This window comes from Coturnix japonica, chromosome 1 (assembly GCF_054131305.1).
Source record: "Coturnix japonica strain WE chromosome 1, WE-NBRP24, whole genome shotgun sequence".
Taxonomy (NCBI): Eukaryota; Metazoa; Chordata; class Aves; order Galliformes; family Phasianidae; genus Coturnix; species Coturnix japonica.
This window is the reverse complement of record NC_140663.1, coordinates 61532372-61552515: the sequence shown is the minus strand read 5'-3', so window position 1 is coordinate 61552515 and position 20144 is coordinate 61532372.

Genomic DNA, 20144 nt, shown 5'->3' with positions numbered 1-20144 from the left:
TAATCAAAAGAAGATGCAGTAAAAACAAAAACACACAAAACCCTATGTCTGCTATCTTGATAAGGTATCAGAAAAATCCTCTTCATTTCTGTGTAATGAGACAGTATAGTTTAAAACACAACAGAGTAAATTTTCAAAGCAGCAAGTTGATGCAACTCTACAGATCCTATTGACTCTACACTGGCCACACAGCAAAATCCTTATGTGAATCTCTGACGACATCTCTTAAGGCAGCTAAAGGTGCCAGATGATTTAGATATTAAAGATGTGGACTGCCCAGTGGAAAATTACACAGGAATAAAAATTCATTTTCATAAAATCCTAAAAGTTAAAGTAATATCCATCTTCTTCACAGAGTATCACTCCGTTCTGTATGCTAGTGAATAGTTTCTCTGGGAGGAAGAAGAGATTATTTCAGTCTGGAGAAGAAGAGGCTCAGGGGAGACCTTATCACTCTATATAACTACCTGAAGGGAGGTTGTAGTGAGCTGGGAGTTGACCTGTTCTCTCATGTAACTAGGGACAGGACTAGGGCAATTAGCCTCAAGTTACACCAGGGGAGATTCAGGTTGTACATTCAGAAATACTGCTTTTCCAAAAGTGTGGCCAGGAGCTGAAATGGGCTGCCCAGGGAGGTGCTGGAGTCATCGACCCTGGAGGTGTTCAAGGAATTGTGTTGAGGGATGTGGTTTTATGTGAAACGTTGATAGGTGTATGGTTGGATTGGATGATCTTGTAGGTCTTTTCCAACCTTGTTATTCTATGATTTCTATGATTATATTTTTACTTACAGTCCATAAACCAAAACCTGAATGCACCAGTGACCAAATTCCTATGCAAGACCTGAACTAGATTTTTTTACCTAATAACTTTGCAGCTGTGGTTAAATATTTTATGCAACATAACCGATGTGCACTGCTCTAGCCTATTATCAGGTTCTGCAGACCTGTCAGAACAAGCTGCTGTGCCTGCCTACACTTGTTTGTTCGTGTTCTAGATGTAGCTCATAGCAATAGTTCAGCATAGGGGAGGAGTGCTCTTTCAGAGAAGACAGAGATGGCCCAAAGGTTAGCTGTTAGATAACACTGAAATCAAAGAAAACTGATAACATAATAATGATTTCCACAAAAAAAAAAATATATATATATATATGTCAAGAGAAAAACCGAAACAAATAATGAAACAAAGGCAAGAAATGGTCTTCTGGGTTTTTCACTAGCTGCAGGGGAATATACCTAGTAGCCTTTAAAGATTGTATCATTAGCTTTTCACAAACACAGTTCTGCATAATTCTGCTTTTAGATCATTCCAGGAAATTGTGTAAATATTTTCTTCACTGTGAGCTCTTTAGTGAACTGCATTCTCCAGAGTTTTACTTTGAATTTGATTTTTAAAAGTAATGAAGAACACTAATTTTCTACTTCTGAAGATTACCTGGTCTCACTTGGAAATTGTGTAACCCAACACAAAACTATGCCAAGCTTTTTAGCCTGTAAATACATTCAGCCATTTGGATTGAGCTTCCAAATTGTACTGAAGTGTGGTTTCATATTCTGCTTTTAAAGTTTTATGTGTTCTCTGTAAATAATGTATCAAGATTTAGACAAGAAAGAGATGTTTTCAAAACCATGGAAATTATTTCAGGACAAAAGTCTTGGAGAAACCAAGCCTTGTGGCTCAGATAAATACAATACATCAAAGTTGTCCACTCTGAAGCAATCAGCCACCAAATTATCCTGACATCTGAAAAAATCTGTCTACTATATTTGGTTTATTGTTGAGCCTTTATTTATTACAGAGTGACAGTTTTTTTTCCCTTTCACTTTTGGACCACAGACACTTATAACAAGATGCTACAGGAAAATCTGTTCTTGAAACACACCATAATTAAAAGTAAGGAAATACTGATCACCTCTCCAAAAGGTGCACACTCCAGATACCTACTAGTTCATTTCTTTCACCCATGTTGCTGCTATGTTCAACCCTACTTTCAATGAAAATTCAACCATGATCCCCATTTTCAACAGAGCAAGCACCACGTATTATACTTTCATTGATTAAAAATAAGTAAATAAAGGGGAGGTGTCAGCAAAAAAAAATGTTTTAATGTTGGCCTGATACAAAATTCAAATAGCAAACAAATATTAAAAGTGGCGGAGAAGCTGCATCCTTTCCTCCCTCACATAAGGGCTGCTAAATTACTACACTGCCCAACCTCAAAAACTGTTAAATAGAACTCCAAACTAAAAATAAGTGCTGCCAGAAACACTGAATTTTGGAAATGAAAATGAGTCCAACGTGTAAAGACATTTTCAAACCCTCCCACAGCTCCAAACAGCTCTGCAGGCCATGTCCCCACTTCCCCTCCCATGTTCTCTTCTTCCTCCTCCCTTCCACATCCTTCTTGTCCCTTTGTCACCCCACTGCAAACTCAACAAGAGTGGCCTCAGTGAGGCGAGGTGGAGATGGAAGGAGACACTGAAACCCATACAGTGACAAAGCAGAGAGAGTAAGACTGGTAGTGGGTACATAAATGGGAACTGAAGCCTACAGGTCACGGTGGAGTGCGTGGGGTGCCCGTGAGCTCCATCTAGGCAGCAACCAGACCCATGATTCTGCAACACTCTGAGGAATAAACTGTAGGGGATCACCACCCACTTTCTTGTATTGTTTTTTCCGCTTCCAAAGCTGCTTGTTTCTTCCCTATCCACAATTTTCATCCCTCTGGGAAAGGTGGGGGCTGAAAAAAGTGCTACACCCACCATTTATTTGCTATACCCTTTGACAGGGTATGGTGCTTTTCCACCTGAACAGCGTTGTTTAATAAGGATTACTCATTTTTTAAACAAACGGGAAATTCCTCTATGGCTAAAGTTGTTGTATCAACACTATGGATCCATTCTTTAGTGAAAAACGCAATATATACAAGGGGGAATGACTGCTTACAAGGGTAGATCATGACAGAATAAGGAGAATGGTTTAAAACTGAGACAAGCGAGGTTTAGGTTAGATATTAGGAGGAAGTTTTTCATACAGAGGTTGGTGATGCACTGGAACAGGTTGCCGAAGGAGACTGTGAATGCCCCATTCCTGGAGGCATTCAAGGCCAGGCTGGATGTGGCTCTGGGCAGCCTGGTCCAGTGGTTGGTGACCCTGCAAATAGCAGGGCATTGAAACTAGATGATCACGGTGCTCCTTTTCAACCCAGGCCATCTTTTTATTCCATGATTCTTTCTAACCTAGGGCTGGTTCAAACCATGTTATTTCCATCTCTGAAGTTCCAAAACAGGAAATCGCTTCTACATACAATTAACCACAAGTGCATTCTTAAGCCCAGACCCTTTGCAATTCATTTAGCCGTATGGTTTTGCAGAGACAAGATCTGAAACTTTAAACAACTTCAGTTTCACAACATTGAGTCAAAGTGCCATTTGGGTTTAGAACGAAGCCCTCATTGTATGAAGAACATGAAAAAAAGTTGTAAATTATTCCAACAAAGTAAATGTTTCGGGTTTTGTTTTTAAGGTGCACGCTTCATAGAGAAATCTTTCTTTTCTTCCTCTAAATCAATCTCATTTAAAAAGAAACTGAAGGTTAGGACGTAAACTCACATCTATTTCACATAGTCCAATCTATTTCATATAGTCCATAGCCACTACATCAGAACACGATTGAAGTAAGTTACATGATATTCATGTAAAAAGGGGGCTTGACCAAAAAAAGTAAGCTTTTCCATACTCTGTGGCAGAGTACAGTTTGTTTACCACTATCATTTTATTTTTTTTAAGTGTTAAGTATAGCATCATTTGAAAAGTGTTACAAATAGCACCTATTGTACCGGTCTGTAATGCCTTACAGTTTCACAAACACAGTACCACCAACAGCCTACTAATCCAGTATTTCAGGACTTTGTTCCTAGAAGGAGTAAATTCTCATTATTAACTATTCTTCTTAAAATGTTTCCATCTGTGAATCTCCACCTGTGGATAACGCTCATTATTAATGCTGTACTCTGGCAATTACAGCTCTAATTTCTACAATATCAGCTCTTCAGTGTTTTAGAAATTAATTTAAAGCATTAACAGAAGAGAGTTTACAATTAATATGTGGCAGAGGCAAAAAGAGAAGCAAAGCACATTCCAAAAAAGAAAACATTTATAAAATGATGTATACACCATCACTTGGGCACACTGCATCTCAGAAGTAATGCAAAGAGACAGAGTTTGTTTTCCTTTTCTTCTGCAGAACTACAATGAAGTGATAATGACCTCAGGAGTGTATGTATGTGTTTATTCCATCTTTGGCCCATTTGATGTGGTTTTGGCCTAAGGAAAAGCTAAAGGCTAAGTGTATTTTAAGTGGGCTAAAACCAAGATAAACACATGTCCCTGAGGTCATTATTTCCATTAGATGACAGCTTGCATAAAATATCAAACATGCTATAAAAACAGTGTAAACTTTAAAAAATAGATTCTTTCATAGGTCAGCACATCTTTTAGAAAGTGTATACTGTTTCTAAGCAATTGTTTCTTCTATTGTCAAAGTTCCTTCTTTAGGAACAAAGAAAGCAAAGTTTATTTGGACTTTTGCAATGCATGACATAGGCTAGACTTTGTAAATCCTCCACATAGCTCTGTAAAATGCAAACAGTGTATCTAAGCAGTAATCACGCTCATCATGCACATAATAACTGTGTACATAGAAATATCCATCAGCTGCACTGCAACTTCAAAGATTTGATCTATACGAGGAAGACTGTTGGTGTTTCAGAAACTAGGCGAGGACTCTGTTACGGGGACACAATTTAATGAGGCTTGGGTTTGTACCCATTGTGGACACGATCCATGCTTGTAACTGAGAAAATGACATCAGCACAGTTTTGACTTGGTTCTTTGTACACTTTGTGGGGAGTGATAATCAGCGAGACAGAAAAGCTGTTTGAAGAACCTCTCTCCTTCTCAGGTGAAGGGTTGGAGCAGGCAGAGCTTTCCCTGCCATTCCCCATGCAGCCTCAGTCTGTGTTGGGGAGATTGGTCATCTGCTTTCTTCTTCCCGAGCCCCACAGATGCAGAACTCACACATTTTGTAGTGCTTGCTCCTGAGCTGCTCCAGCCTGCTGATGCCCTGAGAGTGTTTTTGTGGATCACAGTTGGAAAACTGTTATCTGTGTAACAAGCTACGGATGGAAAGAATCACTTTGCAGGTAAAATAACACCAAAAGGATCCTGATCTATTCTTTTTCCCTCTCCATTTTAAAGCCTTAATTCTGTTCACCCTGCCTTCATCCAAACCCTTTCCCCTCCCCCCCCCCCCCCCCTCATTTTCTGCATTCCCAAAACCAAAAAGAAGTGTGGAATTTTACACTTGTTTTCTCAAAATTATTTTGCTGAATCCAGGGTTGAATTAAATGCTGCAAGTATTTCACAGTTCCCAGCAACTAAACCAATTTGGGAGGCATCTTGCTTTCAAGATGTCAATTGTGCAGCAGTGAATTTACAAATTCTCTTACCCAGCCACTCTGAATAGAAACAGGGAAAAGCTGAAGCTTTTCACAGAATCACAGAATCACAGAATTGTAGGGGTTGGAAGGGACCTCTAGAGATCATTGAGTCCAACCCCCCTGCCAAAGCAGGCTCCCTACACCATGTAGGGAGTACTACACTACACCATGCTCCCTACACCATTTTATCAATGAGCAAAAGCATGTCAGGAGACAAAAGTACAGCTGAGTCTAAATCCACACCTGGTTTTAATCTGCACTCTTCTCTTTAGTCCAGTCAGACTTCAATGCTATACACAGTATTTCTTTTCTGTAACATTATCACTTGACTGTTGGCTCAGGCAAAATGCAGCAATTTTTCAACCTTCTCTGACTTTCTCGGAAAGGGTAGTCAGGCATTGGAATGCACTGCCCAGGGAGGTGGTGGAGTCACCGACCATGGGAGTGTTCAAGGAACGTTTGGATGTTGTGTTGATGAATATGATTTAGCTGGGAAGTATTGGTAATGGTTGGACTAGATGATCTTCTAGGTCTTTTCCAACCTTGATAATTCTGTGATTCTGTGATTCTGTGACTGACACATGGAAGATCTTTCTGCATAGGGGGCACGAAAACATGGAAGACAGCTTCCCATACTTCGTTCTCAGAGGCCACTATCCCAAAATTAGCTTTCAGTAAAGATATTTTTGCTTGCAGCGGACTTAATTGTACTCCATCAGATTCTTGATAACTTAGTTCTTTTTTTTACCTGGCACTAGATAAGTAGCTTGCATTAAATACATAAATTAAATTTCAATCACTGAAGTGCTGTGCTTATTGTCCCTTTATGCAATTAGAGGATATAAGGGAGTGGTTATAAGTGAAATATGGAGTTGGTTTCTAGAAGAAAATTTAGGATTCAATTGGAAGATTACATGAGGGGTTTAGCGATGTGACAAACATTGTTTACATGACCTTAAAAGATCTCAATTTTGTTATTCCAGGAGACATTTCTTCTTTTATTCTTTGTTACAATCTTCTGAACTTTTATTAGCCTCTGAAAAATCAGCATTCACGCTGAACTGAAATGATTTGCCTACAGATCAGCTATTGTCACTACATTTATGAGTACAGTTGGAGCCTGTTTAAAGTACAAGATAATTACAGTGTCCATTATTTGCTAGACATGTAGCTTAGCTTCTTTCATAAAGTTAAAGACAACCATATGTTATTGCTTCATAACTAAAAGTACTGGCCTTGGCAAAGAAATTTTAGGGGGCAGATATGTCAAATTGCAAGGTCAGCTTTGGCCCCGTATTTCCCTTCCAAGCCCACCACTTTGGATAACTGTCTCTCTCATTGTCACTGGTGACGAGAGTCATGACTTCATTTAATTTTTGACCAGTCTTTGGTTCTGCCAGTTTCCTCCTGACTGTGCATAGAAGCAACCAGCAGCTGCCTGCTATTCCTGTTGGCAGTAGTGAGCTGAGACACTAACTGGAAAATGCTGAGAGGGAAAAAAAGAAAAAAAAAGAAAAAGAAAAAAAAAAGAGAAGAAAAAAAAACAGGAAGGGAAAAAAAGAGAGAGAAGGAAGAAGCAATTCAGCAGGAATGTGATGTTTGGGGTAGACAGCAACAAATGGGGCAAACTGGACACGGACAATGAAAAGCAATGGAAATTTGATCTCTTACATAAGAGAAAGTCCATTGACTTCAGTGGAATTACTGATGACTTCTGTCCAGACTTTTGTTTTTAAAGAAAACAAGAGGGAGAACTTCATGGAAACAGAGGAAGTGGAGGAAACCAAGTAAGGTTTATAAAGGAAAAGGAAAGCCTGAGATAGTATTAAAAAAAGCCCTCAAACAGTAATGACTAGTAGAGACTTCTTAAATTCCCCAACACTGCATAGGCAACTCTTTATATCAAAACATTGTAAACTTGAAAACAATAACTTTCAGCTCCAGGGATTGAAGGAAGCATGGCTTGCAATACCAATGTGAGCAGCCACTGCTGTAGTTGGCAAGAGAGGAAACAGTGAACTTGCCCTCTGAAATTCCTGCAAGCAGTTGCCCATTTTAGAGGTGTTTGCATCACTAGCATTTTGGTTGCTAGGATTTCCTGGCCCCCTTCCCCATGTTTCTCCCTCACCCCCCACAACTTATGAAATGACACTGAAAAGAAGGCAAGGGAGATGGTTTCAGTGCTTTTTTTCCATTCTCTTCTTTCCATGTCTAGCTCAAGGACAACAGCAAGAGTGAGACATGTTTCTTTTCTTCCTGAAACAGCCCCATTCTGTGTGTCTCCAGCAATAGCCATGGATTTGTTTTTATTAGTGGTTCTCTAATTCCTCAATTTCTTTTTACAGTCTGATCTTTATAGCATCTTTCTCTGATTTCTTTTTGTCAAAGAAATATACAATTGTGTTTAAACTTCGTTCCTTCCGTCTCTCTCTCTTTTAAATGGAGGAGCAAAATATGCAAGGATGAATAAAAACGTCTTTGAATAAAAGGCCAATTACACTTATATAACATTACATTTCCTGCATTGAATTTGCATACTGCATCAATAGTTTTCAGAGGACTTCCAAGAAATAACAAAGAAAAGAACAAGAACAGTCTATGCCAAGAACATCCCTAAAGAAAAAAAACAGCCATTCTTTTTGAATACTAAGAAAACAGTGTTTTACTGCTCAGAGCTCCTGATACTCTCCCTCATTAGAGAAATATCTGCAAGCTGTAAAGTATCTGCCCTGGCAGAGGATTCACAAATCACAACAATTACCTGCTTCTTTTGGATATTGAATCAGCTAATTACCTACCAAAGTTTGGATTGGACATCTGCTACCTGACTTACTTTAGTATCCACCACAGAGTACTTCTTGGCAAAGGTTTTCAGCTCTTCCCCTACCCACCTCTCACTAGGAAAATGATTTGGATGCCATCACTAACCTTTAAGTAAAGCTAGGATACTCTGGCCTGGGGTACCTGATCCCTGGATGACCAATGGGATTTCTTCACGCTTCAGGCCAAAGTGAGTACTAACACAAGTGGAAGAAAAGTAAATGAGAGGAAGAAGGAGTGGGGGGAGAGGGGGAAAAAGAGATGGAGGAATAGTCAATTAGGCTTCTAGTGGGATGAAAAATAAATAACCGGTAGCCCCTAATGTAATATGAATTACGGTTTGGCAAGCGCTAGGGATGAATCACAACATCTGGCATCCTAGGTGTTACTGTTTATCTTAACTACCAATAGCATCTGTGTAAGCAAGTCCTGCCAGTATCATTCTCTAGCATCATCTTTTATGTTAGGAAATGAGTGTAAAAATGTTATACAAGGCCCTGTTAAGAAAAAACATGCACACACTTTTAAAGCTCTGTGCTAGAACTTCCTCCCCAGGGAGAAAATGGACCCATGTGTAGGCAAGGGGCACTCCTACGGAAATCATAAAATTCCACCCACTGAGGCTAGAGATGAATTTGCCCTGGTAATAAAGATTTCTGCCTCATACAAATGAGAGACAGCTGCTTGCACAGACAGTGTAAGCCAGTGACTCACAGCAACACCAAGACAGGAACCTCAGCACCCTGCCTGTGATACGTGCACTCTGATGCAGACACCCTGATATCAGTTCCAAGCAATATTGCTTTCCTGCTTTTTGCGTGATCAAATCCACCATAAAATGTATTATTCATGTTGAGAAGGATGAACCATGGGCCTGACCTGACTTTACACCTCCAGCTTCCAAGATACTAGAATATGTAGAACAATTAATGGGTACAATTTGCCCCAGCATAAGAATTGAGACCAGAATGACACCAGTTTAATGTTGTAAAAGACTAAGGCAAAGAACTGACTTTTGCTTTTCCTTGAACCTTATGCTTGCATTAGAGGAAGACAAAATTGTGCTTTCAGCTCTGGAGGTCTCCAGCTGAATTTTTTCTAAGTTCAGCCATTTTCTTTATTAACCAGAAAGAAAAGGAAAGACCCCATTACAAAGTCCAGGAAAGATTTGATTAATTATGTGGCCACCCACCAGGCTCAGTAGATACTAAGTATCTGTTCCACTAGGAAATAGAGAGAGGTACTTTGATAACTTGCAAGCATATTCCTACATTTTGCAATTTCATCACTGCAAATTATGTTCTAGAATTATCCCTAAGTAATTGTGAAAGACGTCACCTCTTCTTAAAATGAATGGTGGAGGGATGGGGATGAAAACTTTTCCAAAAGCGACATGTTACTCTGCTGGATACTGAAAGCCTCTGAAAGCACTCTGAATAGTCAACTCTGCAGCTGTACAGCCACGGACAAGTCATTGCATTTCTCAGTGCCTCTCTTTTCCATACGAGCTCTCAATAGGAACTGAGTCTGTGTACATGTCACTCTTGGGATGGAAGTTTGCCCTGACTTGGGGTTGTTGTGGTATCACACATAACAGTGCTACACTGCAAAGTGCACAACGCTACATCAGCTCTCTGAAAGAACTGCAAAACTCAGAGAAGTATTAAATTTGGCACTGAAATACTGACATAATAATTGGACACGTTAATTCTTTTTAGCTTCGGGAACAATCAGGAAATTGTTGATTCAAGATGTAATATTTAATACTACAGCTTCAACATTTCTATTTTATCAGTTCACACGTGGCCAGACTCATTGCTTTTGGTCTAAAGCAAATCATAGAGAGTGAGAGGATATGTGTTAGGTATTTAAAACACAAAATCTCTCACATACAGGACATAACGAATATCACGTGTATCTCGCACAGAGCTTTGAATTTTTCTGCTGAAAACTTTTACAGTGCAGATATACATTATCATAACAAAGTTTAGTAGTACGTTGAAAATGTAGGGAACACCAAAAAAATTGCATTTGATAATGTAAACTACAAGGATTACTGTACCAATTGTATTATTCATGTACATATTTAATTCAGTAAAAAGGAACTGAACCTGAATTTATTTGTAGCTGCCACAGAATTCCCACTTTATCACAGGATTCCCCAGGGTGCCACAGGAACAAGAGGGCCTTGATGCAGAATTTAGATCCAGCTTCCACACAGCACACAGAGTACGTGAAGTGAAATCCAAGAGCTGGCAACAAAGTGGATTCCTTCTCCATTTACACTGCATTATTGAAGTTAATGGCACTGAGCACAGTAGTACCTGCCTGAATCGAAAAACAGGCCAATGAACATTATTTAAGACCATTTAATTTTGAAACGTAACAGTAACCAGTTGCAGGAAAATCTTCAGGAGCAGAGAAAGGCTTTGGGCTTAGAGAAAACTAAAAGTGGAGTTATCCAGAGCTTGTTCTCTTCACTTGATCATCCTCCACTCCTTGATTAATTATTTAGCTGAAATTACTGCTGTTGAGAGTCATGAAACACTCTTCCCAAGTTAGACACAGCAATTAGCAAAACACTGTATGTGTCATAAGAGCTTTACCATTTATGAAGATCCAAGGGAAGGTACCTGCATTCAGTTAGGGATTTAAGCTCATGAAGAATCATTTGCTCTCCTTTAACTATGACCCTTGGTCACCTCTTGTTGTAAAGGAACACTTTCCCAAACCATTCCTGAGGTCCAATTAGAGGATAAAAAGTAAAAACAATCTTAATTCCAGCACAAGTAATAGATGTTTTTCCATACCCTTTCCCACTCTTTCCCATCCCTGGTCACAAGGCATAATTTCCTTGCCTAGCTGCTCAGAATGGGTGCAAGTCCCCCAGCCCAGTGGCCGCCTCCTGCCAAGGGCTGCACCCGCAGCTCTATGCAGTCCAGGATTTCCCATGAGAAAAGATGAAAAAAATACCATTTCTGTTGCTCTTTTTTTCTTTTCTTTTAAAGTTGTGAGTAAAAGTCAGCTGTTTGGGAACTAATCTTCCCCGAGGTCTGAGAAACTAAGAAATATGATTTAAAAATATTTATCCTTCATGTACAAAAATACAAAAGAAAAGATTAATGAAAATTAGCCCCAACCTGCTCTTCAGCTTTAACTGTCACCTCAGGGGTCAACCACAGCCTATTTTTAAATCTCCACAATGACTAGTTCAGGATTTCCTATCCTGAATTTAGAGGTCAGTTACATTTTAAATAATTCATGGGAACAAATTAAAGGTGTGCATTACCACCTGGGAATGAGACTGAGCAGGAGAGCTCAGGAAAGTCTTTAGGAGTGAAAAATTCTGTTCCTTCATAACACAGCTCTCCAGAAAAATAAGGGGCCAGCACAGAAGTCTGTGCGTGGCGCAGCTACTCTGCTTATGCCAGCACAGCAAAGTTGGGCTGCAAAGAGAGGCCATCTTTTAGTTATGGAAGCACATATTACCGCTCTTCACTGCACAGCGTAGGCAGTTCAGGATTTATCTGGTACTGAGTCCTGCTCCTTCTCTTAGGCGGTTTAGACAAATGAATTTTAAATTACTTCGAGGTGTCTAGACCGAGACAACAGATGGAAGTTCAGCAAGCAAAGAGTCAGCCACCTAGTATTTGTAGTCTTTTTGCAAAACACAGCAGAGATCTTCACACAAATATTTTTTCAACTGTTGGTGGGTATCAAATGCTTAATTCTCTCAAAGGAACATTTGAAGCATTCCAATTGATTTATGTTTTAAAAGGTTGGAGTTTGCTACAATGGAAGGAGGTGTCCATCATTTCCTTCTTCTTAATGGTACAGTTTGAGTTACTGACCCACAGAACTTTGAAACACCTGTTCTTCTTCCTCACATGTTTCTAGTATCAGCGTGTCAGGATGCTAAAGCACAAGCATGTCCAACCCACAGGCCTCACATAGCCCAGCACAGCTGGCAATGCAGCCACCCTTGCTGCTATAAAGGCAGCAGCTCTTCACTGCAGTGGTCCCAGGCGCACACATATTGCTCAGCAGGAGCCAAACTGTCAGTGCACTGTTAACATTGTCAACTGAAAGCAGGGCATGGGGAGGGCAGTGCTACACAGTGCTGATTCAAGTTATGGCAAATCACTTTATGCATTTTGTAACATGGCTAAACACAGTGCCCTGAACAGTAAAGAATGTGTAGCTGTACTTTCCATTTTGATAAAGGAATTTGAGAATATGTTTCAGGATTTCACACACACAAAAAAAAAAAATTAAAAAAAAAAAAGAAAATCATAGAATTATGTTTGCAACACTATTTTCGGTCAATATGAATATATTACTTGGGAATTTTCAGAGCAACTTCGCATATGCAGCCCAAGAAAAGTTCCTCTTCACTCATTGCAGCCCAGGTAAACCAAAGGCTGGACATACATGTTTAAGCATATGACCAGAGTTAAATGGAACAGACCCTATATTAAGCAGTGATTAAGGGAGTGAGAACTGTGAACATCAGCCAAAATAGCATCTCCCCAACAAACTGTGATAATTCATCAATGCAGGGCACTGATGAGCCTTTTTCCACATAACCATTCCAGTTTGGTGAGCATGACGTCAAAAAGTGGTCTGAGAAGAAGAGAGGGCATGTTACTAGATAATACAAAATAAGAAGGAAGTAGATGGGCATACTGGCATACAGTAAACAAGGATGGGAATGTTAATTTGCAGACTGGAGCCTGAAAAAAACTAAACATGATAGGAGAAAGAATAGTTCAGCAAAGTCAAGTGGTGAGCTAGAAGTAATATGATAAAAAATAAAATAAAACAAAGAAAAACTTACGTCTGAACAGGAGGAAATATTTCTTAATGGCAAGGTACATTACATTGTGGAATAGCCTCCCCAGAGACACCTCAATTGCCTGAGTAATTTAAAACTACATGAGACAATGCACTTGAGAATTCACTGGGGGAACAGTCATGCCCTGCCATTATCTAATAGGTGTTTTCCCTCTCTAACTTGCGTGATTCAGCTGATATTATTTGGCATTAGGGCATGAATCAAAATAAAATACAGCACTTAAATGTGACTAGACATCGCAGTGATCAGTTTTCCTGTTACTTCTTTTCATCAAAGTGGAAGAAAGTAACAATAACTTCAGGGATTTGAGCGTCATGATCAGTTATAGCCAAGAAATATTTTTAAAGTAATTCCATTCTGTTAAGTTGCACTGACAGCTAAAATCTTTAAACTTCAGCACCTACAGAAACATCTTCTAGTTGAGCTGCTCTTGGTGCTCCACAAAGAGCAGCTGGAGAGTCTGGGATGGAAATTAAAAACAAAAAACAACAAAACCAATGTTCCTTTCCGAACCATCTCCCAAAGCTGGGGAAGTTTTCAAGTACAAGAGCAGCTCTCTAGTAGATATCTGAAGTTTACATGCTGCACCCAACTCCTATCATGCTTCTTAGTCACTTTGCTTACATTTTATGCAGCATTTTTCACTGTAGCATAATCCAAGAACTCTTTTTTCTTAGCATGAGCAGTTTGTTAAGCTTTGCTCCCCACAAGTCAGAAGGGTAAAACATTAAGCCAACACTAAATGCATTCAGAAAATTCATCTTCCACTCATGAGATTGCTACTGAATATTTTGAAATACACTGACTATATTTTAAAAGCAGTCTATTGAGGCTATTCCATAAATTTTATTAAAATACTGTATGCTACAGTAGTTCAATTGTATAGAATCAAGGGATAGTAGAGTATCTTCAAAACCCAAACATAGCACTGTAAAAGACAGTGAAAAGACTACCTTTTTCACATTTTAGAAAGAAAGGACAGAAGATAAGCAACTTGTCAAAGGTGACCCTATCCAGAGAATAAACATCCATTCAGACATCATCCTAGGTGAAGTTTGATGCCCGTATGTCCCAAAGGTCCAACTGCAAAGCCTTCACTGCAAGCACACAAGGGAGGAAGTCAAGCCCCAGAGCAACTACAAGCTGAGGTAGCACCTCCAAAGCAAAGGTTCCCAAAATCAGAGGAGCCCTGGTCTGCCAGCTTGTGGAGTCAGGAAGAAATTGTGGAAAGGACCAGAGAGGTCTTTCTGTTAAAAAGCCATAAAATCTGCTAACTGTAAAAGTGTGATGAGTTTTAAGTCAATTAATTTTGAGTGAAAGTAACCAGGGAGTGGTCACTATAGTTAATAGCTTCCAGCATTGGTTTACAAGGGTTTGGGGACATTCTCTTCTTTCTCTTCCAAATATTACCATGTTTTAAGCAATCACTCAAGTTTGTGAGTGGGGAAAATTAATTCACCAGAGCACCAGAACTGTTGGTGGATTCAGTACAGGGCTTGAGGTAACAGATTAGTAATCACCTTAAATTTAAGACTCAGTATTGCTAATGTCAGTCAAGCCCTGGAATAAATAATTAATATATAAACAGATATATTATGAGTATATACTATTCTAATTTTACAGGAACTGCATCATCATAAGGAAATGAATCAACTTGCCTGAACTGATGCAGAAACCTGTGGCAGGCAGAACAAGGACCTCATTTCCCACAGCCTGCCAGGTACTCCAGCACTTGGATCATTGTTTCTCACCTTCTAATAGCTTGAAGAGGAACCACATTTATTGGCTTCCTGAAAATCTTCCACAATTCGGAGAAGTCTTGAACCTCCAGGAACACTAAAGAGCTTGAATGGTAATTCACCCATATTGGTGGATGGAGGGAAGTAAACCAAATAAGCAAACTTTAGTACTCACAGTTCTGTTCATTGCAGACTGAATTCTTTTCTGAAGTCTTAGCTAAATAAAATGCAGTCTTTTCCACTTTTGTTGAAATCAGTGTTTATAAAACAACAAACTGCTGCAAAAAGGATGACCCTTACTGTCACAGTCCTGTCCAGGACACAAAATAGAACCACATAAATCCTTCAAGAACACTGATTTCAATGATTCTACCTCTATTTTATAAATAAATAATGCAGGTTCAATTTAGTACATAGTTGTTTCGGACTCCTATTTGCACAGCAATATATATATATCCTTTCTTCTCAATGATGGGAATCCCAGTGAGAAGGGTTACCGGGGACAATTTAAAGCACCACATTACTTGGAATCAGATTTGGCCCAATTTTCGAATACAAGTAGACTTCCTTGAATGTTCCTATAAGCATCTGTTCTTTCGGACTTGGTGTGCAAGCTGAGCGATGCCAGCCCTATGCCAGAGTGGTACTGGCAGAACCTATGGCATGAGAAAGGAAATCTAACATCAAGAGCAGCATACAGAACCACCACGACTAAGGACATGGTTACAGGAGGATCCAAAGGGCAATGACCACAGCTTTATGGCATCAGAGAACAGAGAGCAATTCGTACTCAAGTATGCATTTCTCTAAACTCTCACCCTACTACAACAACACCCCTTATCTCAAATGGCACATCTTCTCCAGGAGGCTGGAGTGCTTCATTTCTAAGATTTACCCTGCTCAGATTTTTTTTTTTTAATTTTCATTGATCTACTTTGCCTGTCTGCAATGGAAGTGTGAAATGTGGTCAAGATTTTTCTGCTGGAAAATGCTCTCTCATTTAGCCAACTAAATTAATTTCACGTGAATCATACTCAGACAGTTTTTATGTTCTGTGCCCTTTCTGCCTTGGAGTAGACCTGAACTAGCAAAAGAAAAAGGCACAAGCAGTTAATAATGAACCACCTGAGCCACTCAGTTTCCCTTCTTGATGCAAATTAACATTTTTAAGAGTCGTTCCTCATTTGCAGTTATTTAAATAACCTTGTTGTACTGGAAGTTCAGTCTGAGCTATCCATGCCATGCAAGGCACCCCACACTGAAAGCCAACTCCCTGACCTTTTATTCTCTTACCAGGGAAGGAGGCAGCCACACACTCATACACTCTGCCCCTGGGCACTACCCCGGGTAAGTTGCTTGGCCAGCGCCCCTTGGCAGCTGATTCACAGAGCAGAATCTGCATAAGCTCCTGAAAAGAAATGCTCATTAATATTCCTAGCCAGAGGCAAGTGTGCTACAACTCAGGGAGAGGAAGGGTCAGGGGAAGGGAGAAAAATGAAAAGGGAAAAGAACTGAAGGCCTCATAGAGCAAGTCAGTATCCCAAGACAAGTGGTCCCTTTGTTGACAGAAGAAGAACAGGCCATTCTGCACTTGGACTATGCACTATGCAAATAGGCTGAAAACAAGGAGATATTCTCTATTCTATTTTTATCAATAACCCAAGAGTATCAGACTAGAACAGCCCTTTCCCCTAGGATACCTGAACAATTTAGCACAACCAAACAAAAGGATCAGGGATTTCCACAGAGTGTCAGCCCTCCTTTAGCCAACAAAGCAATTGCAAAAACTCCTTGTTCAGCTCATGTTGTAGGGGTATTTTTTCTACAGTATGCTCTCTTCTCCTATCTGCCACTTCCTCCCTCCCTCCCCCCCACCTCAAGCTCCATCCCTCATAATGTGCTCCCCTCAGCTAAGGAAATTTCCAACTCACTACAGTAAAACAGAATTTGCTAGTACCAGGAATTGTAAGAAGATTGCAGCAATACATATGCCTTTATCTGAAAACAGAAATTATGTATCATTCCTCCCTGCTACATCTGGAAAAAAAGAAAAAGAAAAAGAAAAAAGAGGGGAAAAAAACGTAGTAGAAGTGGTTATATTATAGTTATTCATTTTCTTTTGATCTAAGTGATATATCACTTTTCCTATTAGGATTTAATTTGCTTTAGCGTGAAGAGATCAGCAAGTGAGTTCTGTTTTAATTAGACAGGTACTAAACAGTTTGATAGTAATGTGAATGCTGACAAGCTGGAGTGCTCACTGGTCCATGAACAGAAACGATATTACAGCATTCAACCTGCTTGAAGAGGAAAAAGTCCCTTAAATATTTTACACACAATGGGAAAATGGAAAAGAAAGGTATGCAGAACTCTGAGATGAAATATTCGTAATAAGGTATCAGAGATGACCTGTAACCCACCTGTAAAACTTGTTAGCTACCAGTCTGTAGCTTCTGCTCCTTGACAGAGACCTGATTTAGCAACATTGGTTGCAGGTAGGGATGTAAAATGAGAACACAGAGCCTGGAAAGCTGTCTCTCATAACCAAGATTTTGGAGCACTCAGTGCAGAGACCAGTCCCTGAGAAGAGCAAGTCCTAAATGTGTCAAGGAAAGCGGTATGCATGAACAATGAGAAGCACACAAAGGTTGAACTTGTTCAGGTAAGCTCTCTGCTCCTTGCTATAGAGCAGCTTGTGTGTGCTCATTCAGAGTGACAGCAGTCATCACTTCCTCCTGCTTTAGCAATTTCTGCATTGGACTTCTCTCCCAATATCCCATTTATGACAGTAGGCTCTTTCACCATTTCTTTTTCCTCACCCAGCATGTGCACCAGCTTGCCAGTGATTAATTTCTTAAAAGGAAGGCTACCTAGGAGTCTTCTCTGGATTGAAGGAGACTCATCTCTCCTTTATTGCTCCTACAGGAGCTACTTCTTTCCTTCCCTGCCTCTCTTCACGCAAATCATGCTTTCAGGAGCAGCATCACTAACCCAGCAAGCAGAGGATCTGTTTTATTTAAGGTTTCTCTAATTCTGCAGCCCAAATGTTAAAACCCAAAGCAGTGTACAGGTATTCTTACTTAGCCTAGTACAAATATGCATTCTATTTTATACTACGTACATATTAGCATATAGAACATGGCATCTCCAGCTTCTGAATACAGCAGGACAAGCCATTGTAAATAGTATTAATTCAGATATGCTAGTCTGCATGGCAACCACCAATAAGTCACAAGGTGATCTGGGAGACACTCTCTGAATCATTAAATACGTTCCTTACAGTACAAATTATGATCTCTTCTGCCATCATTTGCATCAGAAGGGATGTTTTCTATGTCACTCAGGCAATGAGACAGATAGCAGTGAATATTCAGTATCAGAGAAAGGAAAAAGAAAAAGCACCATTAAAATACTAGAGCAATATAAAGAGTGTGCTGAGCCTCATGAAAGATCTCCCCAAAAGATATCTAACAGCCCAGCTCATACCTCAGTGAATGGAAATGGAAACAAACAGGTGGACCTAGTATCCCAATGGCCTGATATTACATCCAGATTCCCAAGTTCCATTTTAGTATTTTAAGTGAATGACAATTGCTATCTTTAGAAGTGAGAGCTGGAATTTCAAAGCTGCTTGAGTCCTTTAATTTCTTTGGGCTATTAATGCCAAACTCCTGCAAATTTATTTGAAAGTCCCATTAAAATAATTAGAAGTAGGATTTGTTTGAAGAATTACATAGCACTCGGGAGAGGCAGAGCTGCTTAGTGATGGAAAGAGGAGTCATCATTACTCACTTTTACTCATTTGCCCAAATCATTGTGTGACAATAGACAGTAGAACTTCGTTCACAAGCAAAATACATAACATTTCTTCTAGTCCTTAAAATTACACTGTAAAGCTTATTTAGTTACAATATGAAAGATCGTGTGTTTCTCACGTAATTACCTGGAATTAAGCCAATCACTCAGATGGAGACCTGCATCATTTAACACCGCCTAAACTGCTCTGCCTGTGTAATAATTATTTCCCACTAATTAAGGCCACAGCTTCTAAAAACTTGTTTCCCAGTCTTTGAATCTATCCACTGAAAAACACTAAAAACAAATACCAGATACCATTCTCTCTTTCCTTTTCCATTGCCTTTGCAAAACTCTTCATTTCCTTTTTCTTCTTCTTCATTTTCTTATTAAAATGCATTACATTAAATCAAAACCGCTTTAGTCAACCCCAGCTTTCTGTCCAAGTGCAGATATACTCTATTCGGTGAAATTAGAGAAAATTAAATCTGCTGAAAAAAGCAGACAAATGCTTTGCTCAGGCTGGTAGCTTCACCCAAATGCACGTTCCAGGGGTACATGCTGTTGCTTCAGCTGTCACGTCCAAAGTCGCTGGAGTTCTGTACTGCAAACATATCTCCTAAAAAGCAGCAGGGTTTCATGCTGGTTGCTGTAATAACAGTCTGACAAGCTGGCATGTTTGTAAGCAAGACAGATATTTATTTTCTGGCTTCAATAATCTGGCGTAGGTCAAATTTTAGAAAACTCGTGGCAGTTCAGTTCATCACATGAAGAGGCAACAGCGGTAGTGCACATGCTTTTAAATGCCCTTCCCGTATAATGACATATTTAAATCCCAGTGAAGGTAGACAAGGATTGACTGTTTCACTAAGTTTTATGTCAATCATTTTAACTTACATGTTTCCAACACTATTTTTTCAGCCCTCAGTTCCCTTCCTCTTAACTTTTCCATAAACGCCCCTTCTTGTTCCAAGTTCCTCCTCTTTAATTTTCTGGAATTCTTGTTCCATCTCACAACATTCCTCACTAGGCAAGACCTCATTTTCCTACTTTCTTCCTGTTCTTGCCCCTGGAAAAGTCAGACCCTGCCTTTCTGATATTCCTTTTATGACTATTCTCACTTACAGATGCCTCCCCTTATTTTCGGAGGATCATTTGAGTTGGAATCAATTGAGTTGGAAGGGATCCTCAAAGGTCATCTTTTTCCCAGCCTTTACACGGTGGAAAAGATACCTGATGAAGACCCACAGTTAAAATTCTCTGATCCTTCAGCTGTTCTCATTTTTGTACCCTGCCTCCTTCACACACAGTTTACCTGTTCTGTCAGTTTCTTTGCCGAGCCTTCTTTCCAGGATCCTCTTTTCCTATGAAACACTTTTGGGCTCTTCTAGACTCTGCCATTTCATTATCCTGTGAGGACAGCTTCTCATATAGT